General features: G+C 33.3%; 1 protein-coding gene across 2 annotated transcripts in view; it reads left to right on the top strand.

Moving 5' to 3' along the window:
- Positions 1–922: 922 nt before the first annotated feature.
- The window catches only part of LOC142983470 (ileal sodium/bile acid cotransporter), a 32,587-nt gene continuing 16,928 nt past the window's right edge, over positions 923–16,581 (top strand). Inside the window, exon 1 of one of the 2 annotated variants that reach the window (XM_076130372.1) lies at positions 923–1,090. The gene's annotated coding sequence lies outside the window, so the exon portion shown is untranslated. Of the gene's footprint in view, positions 1,091–2,903; positions 3,009–16,581 lie in introns of those variants that run through there. The other variant, XM_076130373.1, reaches the window with a different exon arrangement.

Here is a 16,581-nt window from a genome sequence, read left to right on the forward strand (position 1 = left end):
CGCGCGCTCCGTAGTTATGGCAAAATGGGAAGAACAGTTGATGTAAACATTATAGTATAAGAGTCACCCACTGGCTATAGTCGATCCAATTCGATCAAAACGTCGGGTAAACAAATAAGGTATCCTAACTTTAAATTTCCACTAGCGTTTAAGACCGATTATAGTGTGAATTATTTCATAGTAGTAATCATTGGAATAAAATCTGTGAGTTATTTTGATTTGATTTTATTTTATAGTAAAGAAAAAACTACATAGGTACTCATGTTTTGGTATAATCAGTAAAATTTTTAAACATTGACCACACTGAAAACCGTTCCAGTTTTGTAAGAAAGACATATTTTTCGCATACGTCTTAAGAAAATGGAGTTGCCATCTATTATTCCTTTCCCAAATAGTGGGAAAGATACATTGTACATCATTATATTATATTGTTTTGAAACTTTATTGTTGAACCTTCACTGTCACTTAATGCCCTTAAATGCATTATGCATAGTTATTAATAGAGAGACTACAAGAAATTGCAGATGTCCAAATACTTAATCCACATGTCATAAAAGCTGAAAATAATTAATTTACATTCTTATATTATACTATTTAGAAAAATCAATGTTGAACCTCTACTGTCGCTTAATGCCCGTAAATGCATTAGCTATGATTAAAAAGACTACAAGAAATTGCAGATGTTCATATTATTAATTCACATGTCATAAAAGCAGAAAAGAATCAATGTACTATTTAAATAACTGTAATAATATTTAATTTCAAATCTCATTTTGTATAACAAAAAAAATACTGTTTGTTAATAATATCACAGCAAACATTTCTTAAATAATGGAAATAATATTTTATAAACTAGCAAGCTGTAACCGTTTAAATGTCAGTTTAATGCTTAACATCCCAACAATTTAAACATGTGGTTAGTGGAAAATTCAAGCACAGTAAAAGGTGGTCAGCTGGTTATTTAACTTGTGGTCTCGTGTATTTTACAGTTATATAGTATGAATTAATTAATAAATTGGATTGGATCTTCAATACTAATATTGTGATACATTTCTAAGAGCAAAGAGGAATTTGAAGAGAAGAATTTTCGGTAAGTTTTCGACAACTTTCATATAACTGTATTACGAAACTTTGGCCATTAAACCTGATAAGTAGCAAGAACTAGCCACAATTGTGTATTTATTCACACAAATAAGTATAAAAATCGGAAGTAAAGCGCTGTTTTTTATATTTAGTTATTTTTTTACATAACAATTACACGAAGTGGTTGACCTAGAAGTAAACTTGAAGGTTCTTAAAAAAAATAATGTTTTAACAGCTACTCTATGATTTTATATTTTTCTTAAAATGCTGACTTGAGAATCACAATAATAATAATTTATCATACCTACTGCGTATTTTAGTTTTAAAATTGTATTTAAATGCATACATAATGTCAGCATGTTTGCGAGGTTCTGCCTCATCTAATATTTATGTAACCACATGAATGAAAACATGAGCCAAGTTTCAAGATAAACACGACTTTTGAATACAATAGTCTACATTTTTATTATTCTATTATGTATTTTTATGTAAAATGTCTACTTTGAAAATAAAACGAGGGTGTCAACTGAATTCAGTATAAAAACCTGCTGTGTGATTGGAACTCAGTATTTCTAAAAGAAATAAACATTATGCACTTTACACATGCCATTTTCTGTGCCCATTTAAATAAAACCAAAAGTAGTAAATCTTAACCAAAATTATTATAGATAAATAATAAACTAGATACCTATTTCAAAGTCGTCATAGATTGTGACAAAATTATGCAAGTAATTTCAATGGGTTTTAATATTTCTAATATACATTTGACATGCAACAAGTTTATTAATTACATCACAAAAAAGAAATGAAAACAACTGTCAAAATTCCTTCTGGTATACTCTCTACATAAATATCAAGAATTGCTGTTCACAGTGATCTGAGGTACAGTAAACATAAGTACACATTATACCTGATATATAATTATAATATTTAATCTATGGCCTCTCAGCTTAGGACTGATAATAATAAACTATTATTTATCTGAATATTAATTCATAATCATTTAATACTTGATTGATCATCAAATGTTTATTCAACATGATATTTATAAAAATACATGTAAGCATGCATAGCAACTTATTCTGTCATATTAGACCCTTAAAAACTATTTGAGACTCCATACATTAATAAAAAAAAAACAAAAATTTTGCAGAATCATCTCTTGCTAATGCTGGCTGGTAATCATGATTTTCATGTCTTCCTTGGTATGGCCTATTATCCTATGAACTATACTAATTACACCTAGAATTAGCTCATAAGCATGACTTAACAAACTTATCTCAATGTAACTTGAGTGAGAAACTTAAAAATATGTATGTGAAGAGACCTTGCTATGTTTTTTTGCCTCACAATAATAAACTGTTTGGTAATGAAAGAATAAATTATTAACAGGTAGTTTTTTAGTATCTAGCTAATATATTTAGGACATACCTATAATAAGAATATTTTTGAGGAAAAAGGTTTTTTTCAAAAAATAAACTCTGATTAGAGACATCCTTGGAATGGTAATAAATATACTTTCTTTATCGAAAATAATTTGGTAACATGCATCCACGTGCTGACGTGCATCACGTGTTGATAAAACTTGCTTTAGAGCTTTCTTTATTATTATCAGATACTTAATTACTCAAAATGATAAGTGTAATAATGAGGAAAATGCATAATGTAGGTATTATTTATTTCGATGTGCAAGTAATCTATTTGTTACACGGATTTAAGATGTACCGGTGACTTGTTATATGCTTGTTATCCTTGAAATCTTGAATGGCTAGAGGGGTCTGACGCGTACGTGACAGGCTGAATGCGTAGTGTATCCGCGCGAGACGTCACAGCACTAGCTCAGTCAGTATTCGCGAGAGGCGCGTCACTAGCGCCCGTGTGTGCAGTTCCCGCGCCTTTTTTCCAAACTGCGATCAAGCCACAAGGTACTTTATTGTCACTTTCACAAAGTTTCGACATTGCATCACTGCAGACCTGTTCACATACGGCAAGTCATGTGAATTGTGTGGTATTTCGTAATATTTATAATCTCGAACATCAAATAGATGTTATGAAATTGTTTAGTCGTGTTTACTATTAACCGGCTAGCTCGGAATCATAAATTGTGAAGAGGTGCGCATAATTTAATCCATTCGTCTTGTTAGTTGCGTGTGCGAAACTACAACGGATTCAGTAAAAAGTTTTACTTGTAAATTATCTTTTTTAGATGATAGATTATACCAGAATGTTACTAATGACCTATTATGGTTGTCGTTAAGTAGGTAGGTATTCCCTATTCGCAGACCGATAATTAAGGTAGAGTGCTTAGGTTGAGCGATTTATTAATTAGTCTGAGAGTTCTAATTGCTCTCGGTTGACAATCATCGATATATTTCAATCTTCGCAACTTTCGAAAATTCCAATGTATTTAGCAACACCCTGTACCATACATTACCATTATGCCGATATACCTATATGACATAAATAATTGTCCTCCGAAATCTCATAAGAAGTTTTCCTTTATAAAGTTTGTTTCTTTGGGAATTCCAGCTATCAAAAGTTTATAACTATTTATGTCCAGCATCCGCAAACTTTTAAATTCTAGTTCCAGGGACTTTAATGACGTCTATTTTGCAACTTGCATTCTTTCCTAGCGGATGTCGGCATATTAAGTCGGGTATCAAGTGATGCAACATCCAATTTTATAAGTAGGGATATCAAATGTCATGATTTTGCTCTCGGCCGTAAAAAAAATATTTTATGCGTAAAACACTTTGTATTTTAATTTTTAAAGCTGGTTTTGTTATAATTACGTGTATAATTAACAAGTTTGGTGAATTTTAATACTATTACAGATATCATGTTAGACCTGATATGTATGCTTAACAAATAACACACAGTTTTATTTATAATATTTATTTTATACCGTAGACAGCTAGTTTTTGCTAAGATCGACACGAACAACAGATTACATTCCACGTTTAGAAATCTATAGTGTATCGTTTACCGCCTAGTAATGATAATTTCTAAAGCCATTACTACGCTATTTTTTTTATATTTTAGACACTTAATATATATTGATAAGGAAAGCTCAAACCTGTGTTTATTTTACTAAAAAACTAAAAAGTAAATTCTTAAACCAAAAAACAAAATACTATTGTTACGAAAACCCACCTAACTTCCTAAATAATGAAGTCTTTACTTACATTTAACATACAAAAAATTGTACCCAAATGAACCATAGTATAGCTATATGCACCTTAGGATACTAGAGTGAGTGAGTAAGAGACACCAATGTAAGACACTGTTCTTTAGAAATTGATTTACTAATAAAATCTCATGTTTGAATCATGTCAGTGACATTGATAGGTCGGTGACCCCTCTTGATTGATATTGATAGCGTCAAGATTCTACACCATTCTACATTTTAAAATGCAACACGCATATGATAAAGATATTTACCTTTGCAGAAGGAATTTACTTTTTCGAGTGAAAACATTATAGTTTATTCTTCACGATAAGTTATCATCTCACTCGCAATTAAGAACTAAATAAATATTACTTCTTTGTTACTTACTGAAAAAGAATATGAGTTCGAAATTGTTGAAAAGAACTGGGTTTTGTATGTCAATACTGAATTCATTAGTTATTTTCTCTACTTTTTCGGTTATCAATAATACGTTTTGTGACTTTTAAAACCACGATGAGCATAAAATTCGGCAATGAACAGCTAAGAAGCGCCCTCCTGCTTAAAGAATTTGACTATAAGTAATTTGAGTTCCAAAATAAAGGGCAGATCCCTAGTCATCTAGTCATTTTCTTTTTCTCTTCTCCTAGAAGAAGTTATATACGTAGGTATTAATTATATTTATTTACTTCCCTGTAGACAGAGCTTAACCTTTCGAGACTTTTAAAACCATGATGAGCATAAAATTCATTTTATATTTCGGATAAAAAATACCTTACCCCTACTCAATTGAAGTACGCATTGTTTACAGTTGTCAAGTATGATGAGATAAACTACTATATCAAAACATAGTAGAACAGATACTGCTATCATCGAGATAATATCTGCGAAACTCAATACCTTCAAGTACTTTGTACTCTGTACTTTGGTATTTACTTTGATATTAAACACATCCGTTCCCGTCGTTTGTCCTCAATTGCATTTAAACTTCATACGTTGAAGAGAATGCATTTTCTCTCTGCAAACACTAGATTGCAAGAATGTCCCGTTGTTACCAAAAAACGAAAGGCTAGACTTATGTTCTAGTTTACGCTAAACACATTTTTATAAAGTAGTTCTTAGTACTCTTTAGTTGACTATTCATAACTTTGTTATTTCTGTGCTTTGTTTTATCTGTGAGGTTGAGAATTCCCTCTGTATGGTCACAAGAAGCTCGGAAGGACATATTGATTAGGTTTTCTTCAACATACCAAGTCGTGTTGTTGCTAACATAGTTATTTATATTTTATGTCTATATACACCATAATTACAAGGAAACTAATCACAGTATCCTCATCAACTATGCTAACTATGCAGAATTGCAGGATACAATATACGCCTTACTAAGACGTGCTATTTGCATCCGTCTTTAAATAAACACATATTATTACTGCTTGTAGTAATAACATAGTTTTTGTATTATTATACGTAAGATGGTTTCTCGAACATTCTAAAATATCCTTCCGTGCAAGGCCCTGCAGGAAGGCCAAACGGTGACCAGATTGCAGTCTTGGAACTCGAGTTTCCGTCGTGTTGATTGTCACGTATCCTCACAATATAGTGGGTTAAGTACTTCGCCACGTTTCGGAATAATATACTACTTATTGGTCATCGTCATGTAGTATCCAAATACTAAGAAGTGTTATGTAAAAAACAATATTGCAACTCATTCTGCTTGTAGGAAGTGCGTTCGTGATCGAAGTCACAACGCAAAATCTCTGTAGACGTATCTAATTAATTTGTTTGTTAGTTCTTAGAGTGATCAGATTCGGGACACGCGAATTTGATTTGTCTTGACTCATCAGAAAAGTAGACATTGTCATAACCCTTAGATATCATAATCTAGTATTCGATTTCTTAAAGATTATTATAGTTCTGTACGTTGTAGCGTGGTTGTAGCTGACATTCAAATAAAAACTCACTAGGTATACCTTTTAAGACTTTTAAGAGAAGAGGCTTAGCTCTACTTCGCAACTCGTAGAAGACATCCGCTTCTTTGTTGTATATTGCCGGATTTACCGACAACTCACAAAAACTAGATTCTAAGAACATCCTTGAGTATATAAATTGTCATTAATATAATTTGGAGATTCCTTTATCGTTAAAGAGGAAATGTCATTTTTGACTATTTTCTGAGTATGGTTAGTAATCGTTTGCTGTGAATAGAAGGCTATTTATAAGTGGCATTGAGCTTGGTAGCATCAAATGTCAAACCATTTATCATAATTGTCTCCACGGTTAGTGATTTTGTCATAGTGTCGTATATTAGATTTTAATTAGGTATATTCGACGGGGAATTTCGATTCTATTAACGTTCGTAAACATACCGTTCTAACGGTAAAAAACTTTAAAATTCGATTTCTGACTGGTTCTTTCAAGTCAGTTGTCAAGTCACAAGGATATAATTTATTTATTCCTTTACGAAACGTCAATAAAACTATTATGGCGTATTTTTAATATTAAATTCATAAATTTTAATTAATCCGTTTAGCAATAGTTGCGGCCTGAGTGCCCAATTAGGACTCATTAAAAATGTATACTAAAATAAAATAAAAAAATCTTTTTTTGAGAAGTCAAGGTCAGGTTATGACAAAAGCAATAAGTAAACGCAATGCTAAAGTAACTAAGCAAGCCACAAACAGAAAACTCTGGAGATTATCACATACAACACGAGTGCAATGAACCTGAAAACTTGAATTCTCAAGCAGATAAGGTAAACAAACTACAAAAATATTATTTAATTAAAAAACCATCTTAAAATTAATTCAAATAATGTCAGCGAAGGTTATCGTACAGAAAGGCTAATGACCTAAGTTAGTTCAGCGTTAGGTTTAGCTCAACTCGATACCTAGCTTCCTAACCACAGTATCGGATGCTGGTAATTTATTCCAACCGTTCGTTCACGTCTCTCCTCTTGATTATGCAATCGTCATAATACGCGACTGTTCTAGACAGCTTTGAAAGACAAGTTTCGAAAATTTTGTATTTTATTGATATAGGAAATTGAGGATATGTGTAATAGAATATCCGATTTTGAGAATATTTCAAGTTTTATTATTTTGGTTGATTGCTTAAGCCAACCTTCCTCAACTAAATCTGTTGTTTATTCATTTTATCTGTGATTTTTTTCTGGGCATTATTTCTATAGTCCAACAACGAAGAAATACATGCAAGGATCTCGGCTGGCGGAGGTTTAAAATGTATAATTTACAATATGAGTGGGCTTATGTGATGGCCTGTTTAATACAACTACTTTTTTCGGAAATACCCAGAACTATCAGCTATTATCTAGACAAACCATGCATGCACCAAGACTCGCCAATAAGTTGTCGGAATAAACGCTTTCATCCTTCCTAGGTTTGCTGTATCTCATAAAACAATAGCGAATTCACTAGCGGAAAATCTGATTCGATCTTGGATGTTAGCCATACGATATCATACATCCTTCAATGAAAATGGAGTGACGTTACTGACCATACCCATAACGGTTAAGTGATACCTTTACGAGTAATAAATGCAGGTGGGCATCGAAGAACAATGCTCTATTGGCATTTTTATGAGCTGTTTGTGCCGCTTGTGACGTTTTAATTCTGTTGTCTGTTCGTAACACGGTAGGCGTGGGATGATCCCGTTATGAAGTTTCCGGAAAATGGATATCTTGTTTCAGGTGAAAACAATCTCTGTTATCGATGAGAAGAGATTTAAGATGAGTGAAAACGGTCCAGTACTAAGGATCTTGAAAACGAAATTTCGTTTAACATTGAGGGATTTGTTTATGAGCCTCTTCTGTTTTACTTTGACAGGGATTAGGCAGTATAAAAGCATGCCTTATATTCTTGTACTATTGTTTGACCGACGTTTTATAAGGGATATATTTTGTGATAGGAAAATTTCACTAATGATCGTTTTCGTTGGTTATAATAGGCCTTCATAAGTTTTTTCAGGGCACTATATAGAAACGAAGACAGCATACTTTGCTCCTTCGTAGATTTATTAATGGGCATGTTTCTTAATATGCGTATTTGCCTATTTCTCAATACACAATCAACAAATATAATTTACATACATATTTTTAATTGGTCCAGCTACATGAACTGAAGTGAACCAGTATACATATGTATTATATTATGTAGCAACGTGCCCTCAGTAAACATATTAATGTACTAGTTGTCCTTGTAAAGCAGTTCTCATAACATATAGTATGCATTCTTCATGCACATAATAATATATCACTTCACGTCGTGTGTAAAAACATTAGCCCAGTCATCGCTTACGTTTTTACTGATTGTAATCAAATAGGCGGATCTCCTGTTACCTCTGAGATATTAAGATGAATATGATGTGTAGTACTATAGTTATATACTTTAACAACAAAGATTGTAAGTAGTGTTCACAACACAGCCAATATTCACTTTAGTTACCACTTGTAAAAGTGTACACATACACTTACTTACATTTGCCTAACTTCCACTGTCATGCAGTTTATTGCAGGCAAGGCAGGCATTAATAGTATCCGGCTGGGACGCGGAGTATCCAATTGGAGGTACCGCGTCCTGGCCACTTTATGGTGACTGTTGAAGGAACACCGTCAGGTTTTTAGTCGGTATGCTCAAATTTAAAAGCCGGAACGCCTAGCCGGCGGGAGAGCCCGACAGACCCCCGCTACCTCCCTGGAGCGGGACATGCAGTAATGCACTTTCCTGACGAAATTATATTTTTGGCAGACACGCAGATTTTAGGCTAAATTGAACATTACATACATTTTCAACTTAGCCTAAATTCTCAAGGGTTTGTTCAAACCGCATGGCTTCGTACATTTGACCTTTAGTCTCAAGTGATTGTCTCCTACAATTATAGTACGAAGTACATGCTTACCTGCAGTCTTTAAGTTACCTACGTATTGTACACGATGCAAGCTCTATGAGGTCGTTCACAAGGCTAAAGTAGAACGTCAGATATTCTACACTCCATAGTAGTTGATAGTGTTCGTATAACCTGGGGGGCTATCGCGTATCTCAGTTGACAACTATTTGAAAGCCACTATGCTGTACATTGGTTTCTCACTTAGATTATAGTGATTAACCCGTTACGTCAAAGCAGCAATGTACTGAATAATGATCATCTATTTGTCAACTAAGATACGTGATAGCCCCCCAGACTTGACGCAAACACTAACTGTATTTTCCAGAATTTTAGATGCGCTATTGAATAAACTGGAAAGCGTGTAAATATTTGATGTTGTTCTGAATATTTGAGAGAGATTTGAATAAATTGGATGCAGAAACGTATAGAAAGAATATTTAAGTATTCAGTGGTTTTCGTGTAGGGTCAAGTAGGCAACACTGACTCGGATTTTTTCGGATGCTGAAATTATCATTATAAAATTTAAGTAGCGAGCTAAATTTCACACCCGTTATACTTGGGTTATTAAACTATCTTCCTGCATTATCACTTTTCCAATAAAGACATAATTAAAGTTGTTACAGAATGTTTTTAAAAAAGTGGGAAAAGAGCCACTGTGTACTGGTACTGGTCTTCATTGACTCAACCCTGTAGTGCACAGTGACTCTAACAGTACAGAGAGGCTCATGATATAAATATTCAACAGTGACCCAAACAGTACACAGTGACTCATTTAAATATTCAATTAAAACTATTATTTATTTTCAGTTATATGTCTTAATTAAAGTCATACATTAAACAAAAGTGATAGTATCAAATAAAATGTAATGTATATGTCTATTTAATTGTACTTACTGTACAATGTACACAGTGACTCATGAGCCACTGTAGACTTCTCAAATTTGAGTCAGTGAACACGCCATCGCCATTTTTCATTAAATGACGCACCAATCTCACATTGTTTATCGAATTGTAAGCTAATCTATGCCACTGTCTAGTGCATTAACGGCACTATCAATAAAAAAATGTAACAAACAATAAATCTTAGGACTTTAACTGATAAAATCTCATATAATTTACCTTGCAAAGTAATTTTTGAAGCACCGAAGCACAAAACTATCTGCATCACTTTCATGCGGCGCCAGAGATGGCGGATGATTGGTTTGTACGTGTTCGGGTATCGAAGGCTTGCGATTCGTGAAAGAGATGAATAGATATTGTTGTTCTTTCTAGAAAATCTACGCATGAGTCATAGTACCCGACTGAGCCACTGATCCCTACTTGACCCTACCTTCGCCATACACTTATTCATCTCACCTTCTTGCTGTATTTCCTGAACATTTCAATTAGTAGCAATTTTTTACAAGCGGTTGGTTGCTCTGTAAAAGTAAATAGTATTTTTCCTAGGCTAACTTATTAATTTAAGTATAGTTCTGATATAACTTCGTCTCTAAAATGCAGGTCTTCAACTGAAATGTATGTATTCGTATGAAATGTACCTAATTGTCGTAATAATGATTTGCACGGAGTCATACAGAATTGTTAAAACGTTTACATCTACCTTCTACATGGGTATGGTATTTTGGGGTTTAAATGACAATCACATACTCCATATTCCAAGCACACATACATTATGCCTAAATGATATATAACTCATGTATGTACTACTTACGCTGATGTAGATCAAAGCCGGTCACGGTCAGCTGGTTCGTTTAAACAGCCTCCGAAAGATCGGATCAAAACAAGATGACTGTTGAAATCAATATTATTTATGAGAAGTATTAACTGTATTCAAGTTAATAAACTTGCGTAACTTTGTTAAGTAGAATCTGAAGATAAACTTAATACGTTTAAATCTTCAGTACCGAAAAATACGGTTACTTTAGGAAAATAGCTCGCATAAAAAGCTAGCGACGAATACAGTTTTTCGGGTCTTAGTACTAATATAGCTATGAATAACATTGTAGCATTTCAAATGACATGAAAATTGACCTTAAACATGTCCTTTTCTTTCCATTTTAAAGTCACTCCTGTATGTAGAAATTTTTAATAATTAATTTTCTTATGCAATCGAAATTGGAAGAGAAAAATGTTACAGTTAGTACCTAATATTGCTTTTAACTGTATTGTTTCAATTAATTTATTTATGATCAATTTTTCACAGTAACAGTAGTTATTTTTGTTCAGCAAAATGAAGGTAGTACAAGAACTACAATCAGTAAACAAGCTAATGAGCGTGATATCGATCTATTACATAATCACTCTCACTTTATTAAGTACGTGCGGTAAATTTACGATAAACATAATCTTATCTGATACGGCACAGTTGGGAATAACCAGTATTACTTTCAGAGATCCTTTTCAACAAAATCTTTAGGAATTACGCAAATTGAAGTAAGGGCGCGGACGTAGTTTCTCTTATTTCTAAATGTGCCCTGATGTTGGATATGACATAAACGATGCAAGTTTCACTGGTTAAAACAGGATAACGCTTTACATATACATAAGTACATCTATTTATACATAGCGCTATCTCTCACAGTAGAATTTGGATTGCTATTGCATGTCAGATTACGACTTCTCCCTATAAGGTTTTTTTATAAATTTTGCGCCTTAAACACCACTTTCACACGTTATATGTTATACCTTTAGGTTTCCTTAAAACTACAGTATTTTTGTTTGCCTGTAGCAACTGATATAACCTTCATTAACCTCATTATTAATCTATACTTACTAATATTATAAAGCTGAAGAGTTTGTTTGTTTGTTTGAACGCGCTAATCTCGGGAACTACTGGTCCGATTTGAAAAATTCTTTCAGTGTTAGATAGCCCATTTATCAAGTAAGGTTATAGGCTATATATCATCACGCTACGGCTAATAGGAGCAGAGTACCAGTGAAAAATGTTACAAAAACGGGGAAAATTATGATTCTCTTTTGTGACGCAAGCGAAGTTGCGCGGGTCAGCTAGTCAGTAATTGGTAATTTATTGTAATGCAGGCAATAGTAATTTATTATTGTAAGTATACAAGGCAAACTAACCTCACACACCTGAGGTGACGAAATACTAGAACGTGACTAAATGATATTTGTAAAAATAATATGATGAAATTTTTTACTAAGATGTGATAGCAACATTAACAACTTACCGAGAATATAGACTTTTTAGTGAATCCCTTATGAATCTCTCCTGAAAATGCAGTATTTTTCTACAATACTGATTTTCTACATCCTTCAAGACACCCTAGTTTGTAAGCATTTAAGATTTTAACTCTATCTTTCTAAATATCAAAACCTTAGGTCGGCCACTGATTTTTAGGGCGATGAAGGTACGGGTAGCTTATAAATTTGCTATGATTTCTACTTCACAATAAAAATACCTTTTTTTGTATAAAATGATTGATTGTATAATAATTGAACTAAAAACAATGATGAATGATGATTATTTATATACAGAACCATAATTTCAGTGTTGATAAACATCATTCAAATAACAAACTATTGCTTGTCATTATTCATTATTTGTAAATATTTTGTACTATATTTATTAAAAGTCATAAAAAATATTACCTTTTTTACAAATCACTGGATAATCATGTCCTGATAGATTTATTACGTACCTACTTATAAATTACTAAGCTTTTGCTGGCGACTCCGTCGACGTAAACCTAAGGTACATATGACTTATTACTCGCATAGGTCCCGGTCCCGTGGGATTACAGAAATAAAAACTATCTGTCTTTTTTCTGCACTTAAACTATCTCTTGTACATAATTGTGTCCAATTCGGTTCAGTAATTTAAGCATGAAGGAGGCTCTTCGAGCCAGACAGAAGCTTTCGCTTTTATTTGTATTATTGGATGTAGTGTTCAAATCCACATGTCGTCAAACTTTCCCCGTTGTATCAGTGCAATTGACCCCAATTCGCCACTCCATGCATTATCGGATGTGCACTGATAAGGAATAACAAACAAGTACATCAAACTAAGACAACGAGATAAGAGATTGTCTTGTGTTAGACAAAATGATAACACAAATACTATAGTCCAACAACTTGGAAGAGAGCCTTGTATTCTGCATTTGCAGCTGGCAGACGCATACAAAGTTCAGAATTTAGAACATCAGTGACCTGCAGAATTATGCAACTGACTGTGGCCTGTTTGATACAGCTACTTTATTTTGCAATTAGAACTACTAGTATAATCGAGATAAATTGTCCATGCAAAGGCTATTGTCGGACTATCTATATATCTATCTATATTACTAATATATCTATATTTTTTATTATTATACTAATATAAAGCTGAAGAGTTTGTTTGTTTGTTTGTTTGAACGCGCTAATCTCAGAAACTACTGGTCCGATTTGAAAAATTATTTCAGTGTTAGATAGCCCATTTATCGGGGAAGGCTAAAGGCTATATATCATCACGCTACGACCAATAGGAGCAGAGTACCAGTAAAAAATGTTACAAAAACGGGGAACATTTTTGACCCATTCTCTCTTATGTGACGCAAGCGAAGTTGCGCGGGTCAGCTAGTAGTAAATATAATTTTCAGTGCGTTTTGATTGCCTTGTCAATGCAGTTTGATATCTTCTTTAGAGCTAAGCAGTGCTAAGTCTATAAGGTGATAAGTACCTACTTCACACGAATGAGTGTTCACTAAAGTGTGTAGCGATGATTTTGTTTTATTTTTAGTCATTTTTCACACGGCTTTAGAACTGAAATAACTGATTATCTAGATTTTTTGATCTGGCCATGTCGCAATTGGGTGAAAAACAAAATTATTCAGAATGATCTGGAAGTTTTTGATTATTTCATTTTGTATTGAATAGTTACTACTTACCATAAAATTACAATCGAGAATTTAATTTTTAATTATGTTTTTCAAAAATGTCTGCCAAGTTCAAAATGCTATCACAACAAGAATAACTCGGGGTTTGAGAGGCTATCTGTACTTTTGTTGATTGCATTCATAATTGGTTATTAGTGTAAAAGTCTTTATATTAATAACTAGATGAGGTAAGTATAAGTTATGAGGAAAATTGCACTTTTTACTATTGAGTAAAGTATTTTCCCGGTAGTATTAAACAACAGGTTCAATGCTCACTATCAAAGGTTATGACTTATGACTTAACCAAGCGTAAGCGTAAATAGCTAGGAAAATAGTACGCTATTAATTTTGTGCTTATTTATGCAATCAATAGTTTATGACGTCATAATGTTGTATTTTGACGCTACGCGTACACTGTACGTGTGTACACACGTGCACGCAACGGGCGTGGATTTGGACAGGAACCGCGAAAAATATCACAAGTGAACTGAATTGTGCTTTCGAATACTGACATCCCTGGTACGTTACCTACGTTTACAACATGGAAATAGTTCGTTTCAGACATAAAATGTTAAAAATAACACCTGAGGACTCACTCGGCCCGAGTGAAGTCTTGGGTAAGATGGTGGATGAAGACCTATTTTATGAATACTCATTCAGAAAGCCTAACTTGCCGGTAGAGTGGTAGGTGCTATCGTTTCATTACATTATTTATAATGTATACGACTTGTTTCTTTGGACTTCTCAGTTCACCAGTTCAGCTTACCTCACACCTAGAATTCAGACAGGTAATAAGCCGGTAATGTGCCGTAAAGTTTCCAAAGAACACTGTAATCAGTATTGTATAACATGAAATTGTAGTGGGACGTCACAATGCCTCGATCAAGAGGTCAATGCCGATACGTAATTACGATTTCAATACCGTATAATGACCCAAAATTAAGTAACCGACTACCGCGAATCGGAGTCGGTTGACCAATGTTCGTTTCTATCAAATTTTACTAGACCGTGTTGAAAGATGTCTCTTCCGATTATTTCCTGTAGAGAAAATTAACATGTTAGAACATTTGTTCTTACTGTAAATTTTGAAATTCTTAGTTTCTAATTTAATTTTGGTTACTAAAACAAGTAAAAGTTGAAAGCTATGTAGTAAGTAACGTTAAACGATAGTGTTTCTATCGCAACGTTAATATTTTAAAATGGCAGAGACTGCATAATTATTATGTGTTGTGTTAGAATTGAAGGACATTTTAATATTTGTCTATAAGTTTAGTAAGTTTATTCAGTAGTTTTACGTCTTTTAACATTAAGAACTATCGAAACAATTGTTGATTTACAGTGGCAAAACGTTTTATGTTCGTTGATAAAAATGTAAGTTCTTTAGTCGCAAATATTTGGTTATTTGCAAAGTCTTTGCGTTATCAAAACGGCTCGGATACATCTTATATTAATGTTGTTATGATAACCAAAATTATATTTATATCGTTTGAACTTTAGACATAATAAAACAAATTAATTGCTTATTTTATTGTCGTTATGTAGAACAGCTATGTAATAACTGTGGCTGTAAAATTACGTCAGCAAAGAGATCTTAATATACAGGGTAAAAAGTTGTCCAAATGTGTTTAATTTTGTCATCTTACCGACGAAAGGCTGCTATAGGCATCTGGACTGTCTAGTGCCTGCACGTCCGTACCATTTAACTTAAATTAGGACCCACCGTTTTAAAGATATGAAACTTTGAAGTCTACAAAATTGGTCTTTTTTGCATACTTATTTACTAACTATTTCATAGGGTATGAAATAAAAATTGAGGGTATGTTTCACGAAATTGTAGTTACTCAGAATAAAACAGTCCCTTGAAGCTTTGATAGATATAGCAATTCTCAAATCTGGGGGCACGGAAGTGCCCCCGCAAGTCGAGCAAAAAAAAGCGGCACGGCCGTACCATCTTTTCTCGAAGCAATTCGGGCTATTTTCGACCCCCCTATAATGTCGTTGTGGATAAAACAAGAAGCCTGAATTTTCAGCAACTAATCAGTCATTGTATAAACACGGTATATTTAAAATTTCAGTCAATTTGATCCAGTAGTTTAAGAATGACAACTTGTTAAAATTTTGAATTTTGTCACTCACTGATTCACTGACTCACTGACTCACCGATCATCAAAAGTATAAGGTACTTCTAGCAGACTTAGAAGCTTAAAATTTAGAATACAAATAGGGTTTAGTGTTTTAATCTTGGGAAAAATTTAATATTTTCTAATTTCGGTCCAGTTTTCTAAATACACCAACTGCAACAATAACTTTGTAATCCCATATAAATGTATAAGATTACAAGGTTACATTTGCAGTTAAGGAATCATTATTACTGTAGAAAATAATAAAAAAATAATAGGTGTAGATAGGTACATACTATATGAGGCATAACGGGAGGGAATATAGGGTGGGTAAGGGTGTTTAGCCCATGAAACTAAACAACATTCCCATAGGAAAATATGTTGAATTGTAAGAAAAAACGTCTTTCCATACAAATTGGACTTATGTTCGTTCTACAAA

The sequence above is a fragment of the Anticarsia gemmatalis genome, chromosome 24 (assembly GCF_050436995.1).
Source record: "Anticarsia gemmatalis isolate Benzon Research Colony breed Stoneville strain chromosome 24, ilAntGemm2 primary, whole genome shotgun sequence".
NCBI lineage: Eukaryota > Metazoa > Arthropoda > Insecta > Lepidoptera > Erebidae > Anticarsia > Anticarsia gemmatalis.